This window comes from Ictidomys tridecemlineatus, chromosome 9, assembly GCF_052094955.1.
Source record: "Ictidomys tridecemlineatus isolate mIctTri1 chromosome 9, mIctTri1.hap1, whole genome shotgun sequence".
Classification (NCBI taxonomy): domain Eukaryota; kingdom Metazoa; phylum Chordata; class Mammalia; order Rodentia; family Sciuridae; genus Ictidomys; species Ictidomys tridecemlineatus.
In genome coordinates this window covers 40333953-40349861 of record NC_135485.1, presented here as the reverse complement: position 1 = coordinate 40349861, position 15909 = coordinate 40333953, and positions in this window count along the sequence as shown.

Genomic DNA, 15909 nt, shown 5'->3' with positions numbered 1-15909 from the left:
AGACAGATGACTTCTGTTTGGAACTATTTTGCATGCTATAAACTTAGGGGCAGCAGAGAGGTAGTTAGGGAGACATTTTCCATCATTTATTTTTGCTTTTTAAATTTGGAATTGATACAGAAATATCTAGTTTAGGTCTTTGATGTGTACCTGAAGGAAATTTAAAATACAGAAATCTTGAAGTAAATTATAGTGTCTGAGACATGGTGTGGCTGAGTATGAGGGATGACATATTCTGAATTACTTTACAGTAGCAAGCATTCCATTTTTATATGGGGGTTCAATTATTAGGAACCAAATCCTAATAATTGGTACCACACTGGTTTCTTTGGGGATGATTGTTTCAAGATGTCTATAACTGCCGTCTGCATGGGCCTGGCATGGGCTAGGCACGCACACATCCAAAATGCCCCGTAACAGAATGAAAGACTGATGTGTGCCTTCCATTAATGACTCCTTCTATCCATCAAGAGAACTTCTACCAGGAGTTTTGTTTGTTTGTGGTTTTAAATTGGATCAACCTCCGTAGCTGTAGTCTCTTCTTTCTTTTTCTTTTCCACTTCTGTGAAACAAAGCCCATTCTTCTTATCTTGTCAGTTACCTTCCTATCTGTGAGAAAGAGATAGATAAGTTGAATTTCTTGGATTGAGGCCTGGGATGAAAGGGAATCCTGACTTCTGAGTTCATGAAAAATTATCCATGTTTGGTTTTAATAGGATTCTCTTGCATCTTGTCAAAGGTGATCGATACTTTTGAATACTTTTGAATTCTTGGTGATCTGGCTTGGTGGAAAATTATAATTTTTTAAAATATAAAACCCTAAAAATATAGATTTTTAATAATAAGAGTTTTTAATTGATAACTAATTCCATAAAATTTTTGTGTTTGAGTTAGTTGATAACTAGGTCCTATTGATTCTGAAAAAATTATGACTTACTGAGGAATGACTGTTACTGGAATTAGGAGAAAAGAGCTATGGTCTGGGTGCATTTGTAAATCAGACTGATTTCCTTATTGGAACCAAGCACCTTTTGAATGATGATTTTACTCCAGGAAATTAAAGACTGAAGACAATTAGATTTCCTTCTGCTTCTTCAAATTTAAAAGGAAGGATTCCCATCCCGAGTATGGAGACTAATAGAGACAAACCTAGCTTGGTCTAGCCCTGTGAAATCTGGAACAGTCCATCTGTGAAATATATGTAAAAAGGCTTGACTTATCTATGACCGTCTCAGTGGTTGTAATTTGCCTCTGAAGTTTCCATTACTCTTCCTTTATTGTGATTCTATTTTCAAGTGATTAAACTATATATTGACTTCCTATCTTCTTAGAATTTCTTCCATCTCTTCTTAGTTTAACACCCCCACCCTCCCCACAATAGCCTCCTGTCCCAAACTCTCTGGAATTTTAAAAGATAAATTTGCAGGGGTAAATTGGTTGGTTAAAGAAAGAAAAATAAATCCAATTTCTATTTGCTCCAAAGTTAGGACAAAAAAATAAACCTGAAAGAAATTGAGGTTTTCAAGGTAAGAAAATATATCGTTGCTGTCATTATTTTTAATGGTATAGACTGCAGATTTTGTTAGATCTTGGAAAAAAAATGCTCTGTTCATATTGTTGCATTGAATCATCTCAGTACTAAGTGCCACAGGAAGAAAGGTTTATAGATGAGGCAACTGAGGCTCCGACAGTTTATGTAACTTTCCCAGGTAAAGTAAGCTAGCCGAGACAGTATCTGCTAGGTTTGTTGTTTTCCATTAAAACAAAAACAAAAACAAAAACAAAAACCACGTCTTCAGCGCTTTCTATGCACCAGGGATTTTCACTTGTTATTATAAATAAAGTGATCGCACACCGGAAAATCATGGTCCTCTTTGTAGACTGAAGTTAAGAACATTATACTCTTCCTAGCACACAAGAGAAGAATGGAATATTTAATTCCAAGCTAGGATCAAGAATAATTTTAGTAGCAAAGTAAGCCTACATGTATGAAATGAGATGAGGGCCCTGCGGTAGTGGTGCAAATGTGCTGCTCCAATCCAGGGAGGATGTGTGAGGCTGGGGCTGCAGCTCAGCTGTCCAGCTCTTGCCTGGCATACATGAAGGCCTGATTTCCATCTCCAGCGTGGAGGGGAAAGGAGAGAGAGAGAGAGAGAGAGAGAGAGAGAGAGAGAGAGAGAGAGAGAGAGAGAGTTCTGGGAGGACAGGAAGCTGTAGTCAGCTGCCAGTGGTTGGTTGCACCTTTCGGGTTCTGCCTTGGAGTTCACACTCAGGATAACTTCTCCCAGCTAATGACTGGAAAGGACAGCAGGGGTAGAGTCTGAAGGCTCTTGTCCTTTTTAAGCGTTTCCCCCAGTAAATCTATTATATTTCCAATTCTGTTTCAGCACTTTGACCTTGGAGGACCCAAACTGATGTACAACCTTAAGCACAATTATCTGTAAAAACAAAAACAAAAACAAACAACAACAACAAAAAGAAAAACACCCCCCGAAGCATTGAACTAAGTATCATTGGTTTATATTTATTTGCAGTTTTCTCAGCTGCCAACATTTGCCAACAGGTGATTGTCAATACTTACATTTTAAGAAAGAGTTATGAAAAGAAAAATTCTTTTAAAATGAAGAGAATCTATCCATAAACCTAATTTATGGGGAGGCTACCATTATTTTATGTAGCTATCTCATATTTTTGTCAAGTTTAAGGCATCATAATTAGAGAACCACAGATACAATTTTTTTTTTTAAATCTTGTTAGTTCAGACACTTGATTTTCTTCCAACCCTTGGATGAACTGATTAACAGGGATCAATTCATGGTCAACTAAATTCACATTAAATGAATATATCAATCAATTCAGTTAACTGACTTATGAGACATATACCAGGCCCAATCAAATCACAGAAGGATCATTGGCATAGGGTTTTATGTAGTAGCTTATTATGAATATCACTACAATTACTAGAACTGTAACAGTTACTATTAGTAACAAATGGGGATCAGTTGACTATGGTTGGAAATTACTTCCAACTGGGCTGATACCTCTTCCAATATTTTTTGCAACCTAATTTTTTACTATTTTCTCCTTTGTGGAAAATAATACATGCATTGTAGAAAACTCCCACTTGGTGATTATTCTTGATAACATCCTGGGGTATTTTTTTTCCAGTACTGTTTACGAAGCATACATAAAATTATCTTAAATGCAGTATACTGTGCCTGCTCTTTTATATTATGCCTTTTCACTCAGAAATATAACTTGAACATTTCCCCTTCACATTAAATATTCTTCTACTTTGTGATTTCTCAACTTTTTTTGTTACAGCACATTATAGTAAAGCTATAGTCTCTTTCCTAATAAAAATGAACATGCACATGAAATATTTCATACAAATTTTAGAATTTTCATTGCTGCAAATTGTTCATATGTTTCCTGTCCCTGCTTGTACCATTACAGATGGCTGTGCAGTATTTTATCCAATGTTTAAATTAATACTATAATTCATTTAATCGATTTCTTGTAAATGTTTTTTCTCTATCATGAACAATGTGATTATGATTTTTTATACTTTTCATTATGATATTCCTTCATATCAAAATTGCCACTACAACTTCAAGGTTACAGCTTGGCCCAAAGAGTTAATTATACATCTAAATGAATGTGGACAGCTTTTTGGAGATTTTACCTTTGGGAATGTTAAGCTAAATCCAGTGATGCTGATAATTGAAGAAGTCTTGAAGAACCCCCTTTGTAATGATTTTTAGTGACACATACTTTTCAAGATTTTTCAAAGGTGGTACATTTTCAACTTTGAAAGTGAATTTGCCTTTTAAAAATAGCTCCACTGTCCACCATTAACGTCGTTAAATAAACCAAGTAATAGCATTTTGACTACTTTTAAAGGTTCCTCTCAGTGAAGAGATTAGTTTTTTTTCTTCACAACTAGCTCTGTGGATGGTATGAAGAGACTTTCCAAAAGAGCACAAAGAAAGTGTCAATGGAATAAGTATATGACTTTCCAAGGTGACTACTTAAAATTTAGAAAATTCGTATAAGTGCATATTTTTTTGTGTGTGTTAGTCAATTTTCTGTTACTGTAATTAAATACCTAAGGCTGGGTAAGTTTTTTAAAGAAAAGAGGTTAATTTAGTACACATGTCTAGAGGCTTGAGGGCATGGCAATAGCAGCAGCTCAGCTCTTTTGAGGGTCTCATTAGCAATGGTGTCATAATGGCAGGGCTGCAGGTGAGAAAAGCCCAGGCAGGAAGCCAGAGAGCTATTCAGGGGTGAGCCCCAGGATCTTATAATAACTTGGCCTCACAGGGAGCAATTCAGGAGTCCTAAGAGAACTACCTCAATCCCTTCTGAGGACATCTTCCCGAATGACCTAAAGACTTCCCCCTGGACCCTACCTCTTAAAATCTCACCACTTCTTAACTTTACCACATTGGGGATGAAGCCTCTAACACATGAACCCTTGGGGAGCCCACTGGAATCATATATCCAAATCATCCTGGTTTGTTTAAAAGAAAAAAAAGGATTTAAAAAATATTTTAAATTTATATATTTTTTTACATATTTTTCTAATACATATAAAATATATATATATTGGGACCAGGGATTGAGCCCAAGGGTTGCTTAATCACTGAGGCACCTCCCCAGCCCTTTTTATTTTTTTATTTTGTGACAGGGTCTCATTGAATTGTTTAGGGACTTGATAAGTTGCTGAGGCTGGCTTTAAACTTGTGATCCTCCTGCCTCAGCCTCCTGAGACACTGGGTTTGCAGATGTGTGCCACCATGAGTGACTAAAAGGAATTCTTTATCATTACCGTGAAGCTTAATTTTATGTGTTGGCTAGACCATGTGTGTTTTTCCTGAATCACATACGTATGCTTTAGTGTGCCTGCAATCGTCTTCTGAAACACTCTAGGCTTTCCCCAACAATGCAGTCTCACAGGAATCCTAAGGAGATTGTCTTAGGAAAGAGACCTGAGCTGTTTTTTTTCTATGATCCTGGCCAAAACTTGGTCATCATAATTCACCATGGCTCTGCAGTGACTAAGGACATTTGGAAGCCATTTGCTGTCACAGAAACTAGCACAAAGTGGACGTCTAGGTCATATTTGTCGGATGATTAAGTGTTCTTTGGCAGCTGCAAATATTTTCATGTTTCTTTTAGCTCTGCCGTAGGAAATCCCCCAAATTCTGAGTATATGTGATTTTCATGGCTGGAAAATCAGTCTAACAGGTTGTTGGTCATTTTTATTTGGAAAGGCTTCTGTCGGCTCTCTAAGGCAAGTTGATGTGATAGTGAAAACCTGAGGCCCAGGGAGTTTAAAGGCTAACTTCAGGTTGGGTACTGATGGGAAAATGAGAGGGCCAGCTGTAGGAGGGAAAATTTTGAATCTTTTCTCATGTCACTGCCCAATGAATGAATGCCCTTGGATTATACAGAGATTGCCAGATAAAGTCATGACAAATGGACAACTAGATTAAGAACCCCTTGAAGACAAAAGCCCTATATATCACTTGGTATTCCTAGCAAATGGGGACAGACACACACACACACACACACACACACACACACACACACACAGAGTCAATGAGCACACATTTTAAAGAGGATTAAAATTTCATATCAGCTCTTTTATTCAGGGCTCCCATCCTCTGTAACTGAATCCCATAAATATACTCAGATACAGCTAAGTGTGAATGTTTAGGTTTACAAATATTTTGTCAGGTTACTAGTCTGGCAAATCAACAAACATGACTCAAAGACATGCGAGAACCCATTTTGATTTAGATTGCATGCTGACCTTTCAGGGGAAAGAAATACAATGTTTTCTAATTATTTCTGGGCCCAAATGAGAAACTACCTGGGTATCTTAAAAATAATTATTGTTTATATCTTTCTCTTTGGAGACCTCAACATGTTCCTCTTTGTCTTTTGATTTCACCACACTGGATTCCCCGGAGGACATTGACGTTGACAGAGAAAGACCAAAGGAACCTTTGTGACTTCATCCGAATGTCATAACAAAAGTCAGGCTTAGCATGCTTCTTAGGGATTGACTTTCAAGCAGGAACTGGGTTGTTTTGGAAACTTAGCTAATGACATTGTTATTATTTCTCATGAGTGATTAGGTTGATAGATCAATCCCACTTGCATTTAGTGTAATCCCTGAAGGCAGGAGTTGGGAACCCATCAGAACAGAAGCTGTGTAACCCTGACGCTGGGCCAAAGCTCTCTTCTCTTGCAAGAAGAATGCCATTTCTAAATTTATATGCTTGTCTATGAATTCCCTATGTAATGTTTTCTTAATAAGACACCCTAAAGAATTTGAACACCTATTCTCCTGGGACCATTAGTATATTTTGAAAATTTAAAGGATAAATTTGCCAAGAACAACTGACATTTACAAAAAAGTCAGACAAGACCCAAACATTATGGGTATGAGAATTCCTTTGTCTAGTACTTTTTAACGGTGCCCCGCACACAGTATAAGTTCAATAAGTGTTTTCTGAATGTTGAATGGGAGAAGTGTATGTGGAAATTAGCAGAGAGAAGCTGTGGCATGGGGAATCATGGCATAGGTATGATTTTATAGTTATCACTGGGGCACAATCTCATCTCCTTGACCTCCTGAGACCTTCATTGGTGTGTTCTGACTGATACTAAGAAGTGGCTAGTTTGAATGAAGATGGCTGTGATTTAAAAACATGATTTTTACCATCTCCTAACACTTTACAAAGGTCAAGAGTGTAGATAAACAACTTCCTACAGCTGCTGCTACGTCTGGCACACGCCTGCGGCAGAAAGTGTGCCCTGAAAAGATAAACACGTCAGGTTGTATCTACTTGCACGCCTGTGCTTTTTGTATCTGAACTTGACCCTTTGCAATTAATGCTCAAACCAGGCTGATGTTTAATGAATAAAAATTCAAGCAAAGTTGTGCTGAATCACAATGACCAGAATCTGAAGGGTGCTGGGTTAATTTTGATTTTGTAATCCCTGCTCAACTTGCATCTTATCTTGGTTGTTTCTTTCTGGAGTCATCTCATGTTGATTCTCACACAGTTTCAAGTCCCTTCTGAGTCCCTGCTTGACTCAGGTGGAACATGAATTGTTCTGTTTAGCTTGACTTACTTATATGTGGATACTTGCCAGATTCTACTTCATTTCGTGACCTCTTGAGGATGCTGAGGCTCTATGACACACTGAATATATCTGAAATCAGCATGTGATTCTTTTAGAGTCATCAGACAGAATTCTCAATCATCTTTCTTTTGGTACTGGGAACTGAATTCAGGGGCACTCAACCACTGACCACATTCCCAGTCCTATTTTGTATTTTATCTAGAGACAGGGTCTCACTGAGTTGCTTAGTATCTTGCTTTTGCTGAGACTGCCTTTGAACTCACAATCCTCCTGTCTCAGCCTCCTGAGCCTCTGGGATTACAGGCGTGCGCCAACGTGCCCAGCTCTCTATTATCTTTCAAGTGAAATAATTTGTTGATTGATTATCTTTTATAGTTCTTATAAAAACCCTGATAACTCAGAGCCTTAAAAAGAGCTGGATAATGGATTCTTTCACCGAAGACTTTTATTTAGAAGTATGATCTTATAATCTTTGCTCATGGTATTTGTGGTGAAGTCAGGAAGATTCTCAATAAACAGTGAATCAAACAAAGACTTCTAATTCCAAGTGGATTCTTCTATTCACTAAACTACAGCAGCTTTCTAAAAAAGACTGTCCAACATAATATCATTAATGGTCATATTTACTAAATAGGCACCCAATGCCAGTATGCACATTGGTGGGAAACTTTCATGTATTTTTACCTTGGAGATTTTCATAGAACCAGGATTTGTCTTTACATGTTGGGCTTAGGTTTATGAGCTTTATAATTTCAATCTCCTTCCTTTTTTTTTTTTTTTTTTTTTTTTTTTTTGCTTCTGGCCACAAGAAGTCACTGATAGAAATGTAATGGCTTCATTATTATTATTTTAAATACATCCGGAATTTACAGAAGAATTTTTAACTATTCCATGTCTCTTTGCTGTGGCAGACGCAGCCTTGACGGTGGTCATTTCTGTACCGAACCTTGACCCTGTGAATGCAGGTATCCAGGTGTGACATTTGCACTCTGTTTTTCCCGAATTGCTGGGTGAGCACTTTACAAGATCACAGCGTGTCCTCTATCTCCTGATTAGCATTTACAGAGCCTTGGCAACAGGGATGGAGCCATAGGAGGGAAGCAGGCTGCTGTTCAAATGGAGGAAAGTCACTCTATGGCTGATAAGCGAGAGGAGTGATAAATCACAGTCAGTCCTTCAGCCTTAAGAATTCACAGCGCGGCTCAACCACGGACGCCGTCAACATCTGATGAACTTTTACTTTTCACAGCATCATCTGAGGGCAGCGATAGGGGCAGAGAAACGTCTGCACATGGTCTGTGTTGGATACCTGTCAATTGGTTTACAGAAAATCTACAGACCACAGAGTGGTTCACTGATGTGCATTAAGACCAGAAACAGCAACAGGAAATGTTAAGTTCAGAAGGCTTCTAGGAAGAGGAGTGACCAATCTAAAGTAGATTACTTCCACTTCTCAGAAACACCAAAATGTTATTCGGTAAACACTTTAGGTTTGATATCTGTACAAAACCTAGTAAATGTGTGTTGTTTTAAAACTTAGCAATGTCACATCTGTCAACATGATAATATCTCAATAAAACTCCAAGGATGAACTGTGAAACCCCTTCATCAGTAAGGGGAGGCATGGTTTATGAGAAAAAGGGTTGGTGAGCTGGTTCAATTTCTAGTTAGACTCCATTGGTACACAGTTTGTGCGTGTGGATCTTCAAGGGTTGTGACTATGGCATAGAGTGTCCCTAGCAACCCACACAGTGCTTAGCACATTATAGCTGTTATATGAATATTTGTGAATGAATCAAAGAGTAAAAATATGCTTTAGTGAGTCATATGTCTGGCTGGTGTCATTGATACCTGTTTTGGGATAGGTGCTGTGATTGGTCAACAACTACACAAAATGATTAGCAAACCATATATGGTTGGATATATAAGGTTGTGGAATTTGGCTCTATTTAGCACATTATTCGTGGCTGCTATACATTTAATGCTACACCAAGGATAACGAGGAAGAAGAAAAAGGATGCATGGTCCCTGAACTCAAAGAGTTGTTAATGTAGCTAGGGAAACAAGATGGAGAGACTTCTATCAACAGTGTATTTATAGGCATCTAAGTGATACAGTATTAAATTGTCTACCCTAGACTGAGGGGGTGATTGTCCTCACTGCCTGGTTCTATTTAACTTCAAACAGTGCAATGCATTAATAGAATCAGAATGGTAGGGTGAATTGGACCTCTCAGAAATCTCTGACACCTTTTAGTTCAACCCTTCATTTTTTTCCCCTCCTCCATGAGAACACTAGAAGGTTACATGCCCAAGATCACAAATTACAGAGTCAGTGATAAAGTTCACTATTTTCCTCAGATGTTGGTCCCAAAGGATGCTGCTGTCCTGGGCTCATGCCAGAGTTTTCTTTGTTTGGTTATTTCTTGGGTTCTAAGACAGATATAACTTAGAGAGATATTCTGCTTCTTAGCCAATACCTTAGTAGTTATTTTCTCCTGCGTGTCTATGTTCTCTTTCTCTTATTTATTTATTTTTAGTTCTTAAAAATTATTATTAATTTTTGAAATTTGTTTTAATTAGTTATACAAAAGTAAAATCACTTTAATTTTTTTCCATATTTTTGTTGGTGCCTTATAATTATACATAATAGCAGGATTTGTTGTTACATATTCACATATGCACATGATGTAACCAAATCTGCAAAGTGTAAGAAATATGGGAACCCCATAATGTCATCTGATATTTGACATTTCTTGAACCCAATGTGGTGGGCCTCTGCTCTTCACATGTACCAGTCCACTCAGTGGTCATAACCCCTGGAGAGGCGCATGCCAGGCTTGGAGAGTCTAAGTGATTTGTCTGAGGTCTCAGAGATGGCAAGGGCCTGAGTGACACTGTGGACTCTCAAAGTCAGGCTCCAGAGCCTGTGCTCTTATTCCTACTCCATACCAATGTGTTTCTTGGTTTGTTCTTTTTCTTTTAATTTTAATTTTTTTTTTTGCTGTGCTGGGATGATACCCAAGACCTCAAGCCTGCTAGGCAATTTCTTGGCCTCTTGAGACGCATCCCCAGCCCTAATGTGTATATTGTAAATGCCAGATCCCTAGAAGTTGGCATGGTGAGTGCCCAACATACCTTTGAGCAACGGAAACCTGATCACATCTGGGCAGCATCTCCACTGTGTCCCCAGCTAGACTCTGTGTCCCCACGTTCCCTATTCAAATTGTTTGCATCTTCTCAACAAGGGACATGGACCGATCTCACTAGACCTATCTCAGGCCACCACTGAACCAGATGGGAATAGACTTCCACCAGCAACCCTCATGGTGCTAGGGTCAGAACCCAGGGCCTTGCACACGCTGGGCAAGCACCCTACCACTGAGCTCCATCCCCTGCCTTTCAGCTGGAAATTGAAACATAGGGGCTGTAGCCCTCTAGTTTTATATGTGCCATGATTATTGTTTCTTTCTGAAGCAGTCAGGTTTAGTGAAAAATCTGGAAAGATGGGACTGATTTAAAAATGTTACAAATTATAGAACATTCAATACCTCCCAGAACTGGTGATTTGATACAAAGGTCATTTTAAATGTTTCTCTTTTTTTTCTAGGGCCACTTTCTTCCTAAAAATAAAATAAAAATAGACAAAGGGAAGCAACCTTCAGGATCTCAGTGGAACTCACTTAACTGATTCTTCTAGAGGAGCTGGCCTGTATGCCCTGCAGAGTGCCGAAGTCTGACATCGTGTCCAGGGGGGAGCTTCAGATTCCATAGGCCCTTGGAGTTTGGCTTAGAAAATGGGCCTTTAAAAGTCAAGCAGAAAGAGAGGGAGCCCTGACTCCTAGGGTGGGGTGCTGGCCTCCCTGGCAGGAAGTGTTCTGAGGTGCTGACAATGAGGAAACAGGCCGTGTTTTTTGTTTATTTTCTCATAAAGTGCTGATGAACAGACGAGGGAGTCGCATTAAGGGGCTCTGAAGGCAAGCTGTGAAAAGAGATTGGGGTTTTATCAGCTTTTTAGCCTGGTTTCCTTTGGAAAGAATGCTTCTGACATGGCCGGGCCCTGCGTGTCCACCCCCTCATCCCCTGACCCCTCCTTGTCCTTGTGCTCTTTGATAACTCAGAATGCCTCAAAAACGAAGTCAACCTTTTTGGAAGCTGAGGCGACAGTGGGGGGTCACAGGCTCGTCCATAATAAAAGCAAATGAATGAGAGAGAAAGCGAATTTTCCCACCATAAATACCTCCTCCTTATTTTTTAGTGCTTAAGCCTGACAGTTTTAAATGAATGTCCAAGCTTCCCTTGAAGAAATCCCTAGGAAATTGGTGGGAGTGGGGAGTAGGAAAGGGTTCTCCTGAAAGTGATATTCCTATCTTGGATCTAAGACCTAATTGCTGGAGAACAGAGGTAGATCAGAAATAGGAGAAAAACTTTGCCCATATCCACGCATACATCTGTCACTTGGAAGATAAGAATTCTTAGGCACGTATCTTACAAAAGCTTGAACTTTTAATCCATTTGTTGAGCAAGATACAGAATAAAGAAATACATGACCACATATATTTTTTAAAAATTAAGTGATCCAGAGCTCAGGAATTATACAGCAGCCACTATCACTGATCCTTAGTGCCAGTCACATCAGCTTTGAAGTTTATTCCACTTTTTTTTTTCCCCTGGGGAGAATGGAGTCTGTTTTCCCTGAGCGAGAGTTGACATCAGAGGAGAAAGGTAATGTATGACAACTCACTTAAAAATCAACTTTAACCAGCATGCTCTGAGTCAAGAGATTTCAGACATTTCACACGTGATAGCAATTTTAACCAAGGTGACCTAGAATAATTCTAAGAAATAAAATAATAGTTTTTTATAGTTCATAATGGATTTAATTTAGGACTTCTGCAGATATTTCTTATAATACATGAATACACAATGAAAATGGTAGATTTTTGCAAGAGATTGGATAAGAAGTTGGCAGGATATGAAATATTTAATGTGAGAATCAGCTCAGAAATAAAGACTAGCATAAACTCTGCTCTTTCTTGCTGCATATATTAATAAGATATAAGGATCAGGTATCTGACAGCTGAAGCATTTATCATTGGGTGCTAAAGAGTAATTCGGTCTAGGGACATCTTGAGCATGGTACTCCCTAAGGATGAACAATGTGGGTTGTTGGAGCCAATCACAAATGCTAATAGAGAGCTGTGTGTTTCCTCTTGGAGTGTACAAGCTCATGAAATGTTTCCATGGGGTAGTGATGGCACGGGAATTATTCGCAAACGTTTGAGTAACTGAACTTCTCTGGACTCAGTTTCCCCGCGTGAGGGTGGTGATCATGGTGGAATCCTGAGTCAAGTCCCAGCCCTGTGGTGACTAGTGCACAGTCTTTGAACTGGGTTACTTCTCTTCCCTGGGCATTAGTTTCCTCTTTGTAAAACTGAGATGTCACAACCTACCTCATAGAGTTGTGAGGCTTAAGTGAGTTCCCACTTTTAAGGCACTTAGAATAATACCCAGAGCAGAGCAAACACCAGATAAAGGCTTGCTACAATTACTAGTAAACATTACGCTTAGCCATGGTGGATTTTTCTTGAGATTCTCTCTTGATTCAGTTTTTCTGTCTATAAAATACACAGTGTGAGGAAACATCCCTTAAGACTAAAGAGTTTAACACTTCCTGGATGTAAGGGACAATTGAAGCAAAAAGCTGAGTTTATTATTGAATGTCATGAGTTACTTTGAAGAGCTCCCATAATACCAGTGGTCTAGACATCCTAGTACTTGAACATGACCTACCACAAAATAATAACAGGCATGGCCTATAAAAATATCATACAGGAAGGCCTCAGATCAAAGGTACTATTTAAACTTGAAGCATTATTATTTTTATTTTCATCATTACTCAAACTTTTCTACATAAAAATAAAACACGATTTTAGTGAAAATGCCCCAATTTTGTTTTGATATGAGCTAACTTCATAAATAAGGAGTAGAATGGGTGTTCTGAAAACTAAAATTACAATACTCTATTATAAATATTATGGATTTGTTTGGAAATATCTGGACTCAGCACCTTTAATCTTTTTATTTTTTTTTTTGCCCCTACATCAAATTACTTAAAAAGACCAACATGAATGATGCTACATCTTGTAAAATCTTGGCACTGAAATCACTTTTAGAGATCATTTAGTCCACATCCTTTGCCTCACAGGAAGAAAACTGAGGACCAGAGAGATGGTGCCTTGCCCCATTGGGTGATGGTGAGACCCAGACTAGAACCCAGGCAGGATCCTGATACTCACTTCTGACACTTCTGTGTAGACTCTTGGCCATCTGCCTCTAGGGGCTCTGCATTTGTGGATTCAACCCATCAGGGTTTGAAAATATTTAGAAAAAAAATTGCATGTATACTGAAAAGATACAGACTTCCTTTTGGTCATCATCCCCTAGAAAGTACAGTGTAACAATGATTTACATAGCATTTCCATTGCCCTAGGTATCATAAGTAACCTAGATGTGATTTAAAGTTTATGGGAAGATGTGTACAGTTTACATGCAAACACATGACATCTTACATAAGACACTTGAGAATCTGAGGATTTGGGTATCCATAAGGGATCCTGGAACCAGGGATGTCCAAGGATGACGAGGGAGCACTGTATTTATTTCTGCCTTTTGAGAAGCTGAGCATGTGTCGCAATGTCCCACCTCCTGCATTCCTTTCCCCAACAGTGCATTAATTTATTTATTTAGTCATCCCACAACAGAAACTTTTATTTTTATCATATTTTTCAGTGGCATTATTTTTCTTCAAGGAATAAATCTTTAAGGAAAAAAACGTATTTACCCCCTATTTTTATTCATCTGTTATAATTATACATAATGGGATTCATTGTTACATATTCATATATTGTTACATATTCAAAGCCCAACATTGCTTTTATCTCCCACTTTAATTTGGAGTTAGTCCTGAGTTCTCAGAAGTTCTCTGAGCCTCAGCGTGCTCCTCAGTGTTAACAGGACTATTTTAGCTTAGTTTTCAGAGCTGTTGTAAGGTCTAAGTGAAATCACATTTGGGAAGTACCTGGCAGGTGGTGAGCTCTCCATAAGTATTAGAACAACTACGATTCTTAAAACCCATTATTTTAGAAAAAAATATTGATATCTTGGGACAGGCAAGACATTGTTCAACAATATATCTTGGGGAGTCTGGACTTACTATGGATAAAGCAAAACTCTTTGATGTTCAGAATCAGTGAAGATTTAGTTCTTTTAGTTTATGGATTGTCCCTGCTAAGTTCCTGAGCATAGTTGAGGGACAGATGTCAAGTGCACATTTGAATAAAACCACCCAAGGGTCAGGAAGCATTTCAAAGGCAGGAGTGGTGGCCCTGGTGCAGGCGCAGCAGCGCTCTGGGGGCTGACAGTGGGACGGCCACTTGCCAGGCTCTTTTGAGGTTCCCCAGTTCCTACAACTGCCTTAAGATAAGTCCTCATTTTATCCATGAAATGATGAGACCTAGAGAGGCCTAGTAACTTGCACACTATAAATGACAGAGCTGGGATTCAATGCAGACTTTCTGATTCCAAAGCTCCAACTTTTTTTTTTTTTTTTTTTGTACCAGGAATTGAACTCAGGGGCACTCAACCACTGAGCCACATCCCCAGCCCTATTTTGTATTTTATTTAGAGACAGAGTCTCACTGAGTTAGTTGCTTAGCGCCTTGCTATTCCTGAGGCTGCTTCTGAGCTGAGATTAAAGGCATGTGCCACTGTGCCTGACCCAAAGCCCCAACTGTTAACCACTGTACAGTCCAAGTTCCTGTTCCCAAATGGATGGTAGTCAAATTCATCCAATAACTACTCAGTTTTCTGCTTTGCTAATGTGGGCACTCTTGGTTCCCATCACCTGTACTGTCTCCCTGAGCTGCTCCCTCTCCTCTTGTGCCAGGGCTCAGGTGGCTGTGGCTGTAGCATTAGTTCCTATGGTGTCTGTCAGTGAGTGTGTGTGTGTGCGCGCGTGTGCATGTGGCATCAAACAACAGCAATTGCCTCTCTCACAGCTCTAGAGGACGAGAGTCTGAGGTCAAGGTATTGCTGGGGCCAAGCTCCTTCTGAGTGCTCTGGGGAACAATCCTTGCCTCTTCCTGTCTCCTCACGGCTGCCATTCATCATTGGCATTCCTTGGCTAATAGCTATGTCACTCCATGCCTGCTTCCGTCTTCACATGACTTCTTCCCTGATTGAGAGTCCGTGTTGAATCTTTCTCCACTTTCTCTTATGCAGATCCCAGTCACTGGATTTAGGGCCACCCTAATCCAATATGACCTTATTTTAACTACTCACCTCTGCAAAGGCCTTATTTCCAAATAAAGTCATATTTGGAGGTTCTGGATGGATGTGAATTTGGGGGTATACTAGTCAATTGTTATTCCCAGGGTAAGCATCCAGAAAGGAGATATGTTAGCCTTTTCCAGGATACTGTGGCTCTCTGCAGACAAAACAGGGTATTTTTCACTTTAAATCTCAATGAAGGCTACGATCATGTATTTTCTATGGCAAATTACGATGACATATTGTTGTACTGGAATTCATTTCATGAGCCTTTTGAAATTTTAATGGGCTGCAAGAAAAATCTAATTTTTCAGAATAACGTGGTCGCTCCTTGTGAGGCAGCCCAGGGAGCCCACGGCCATGAACCCTGCAAGGAGCTCATTCCAGACATGTGGCCAGGCTCACGTCTCCTTCCTTC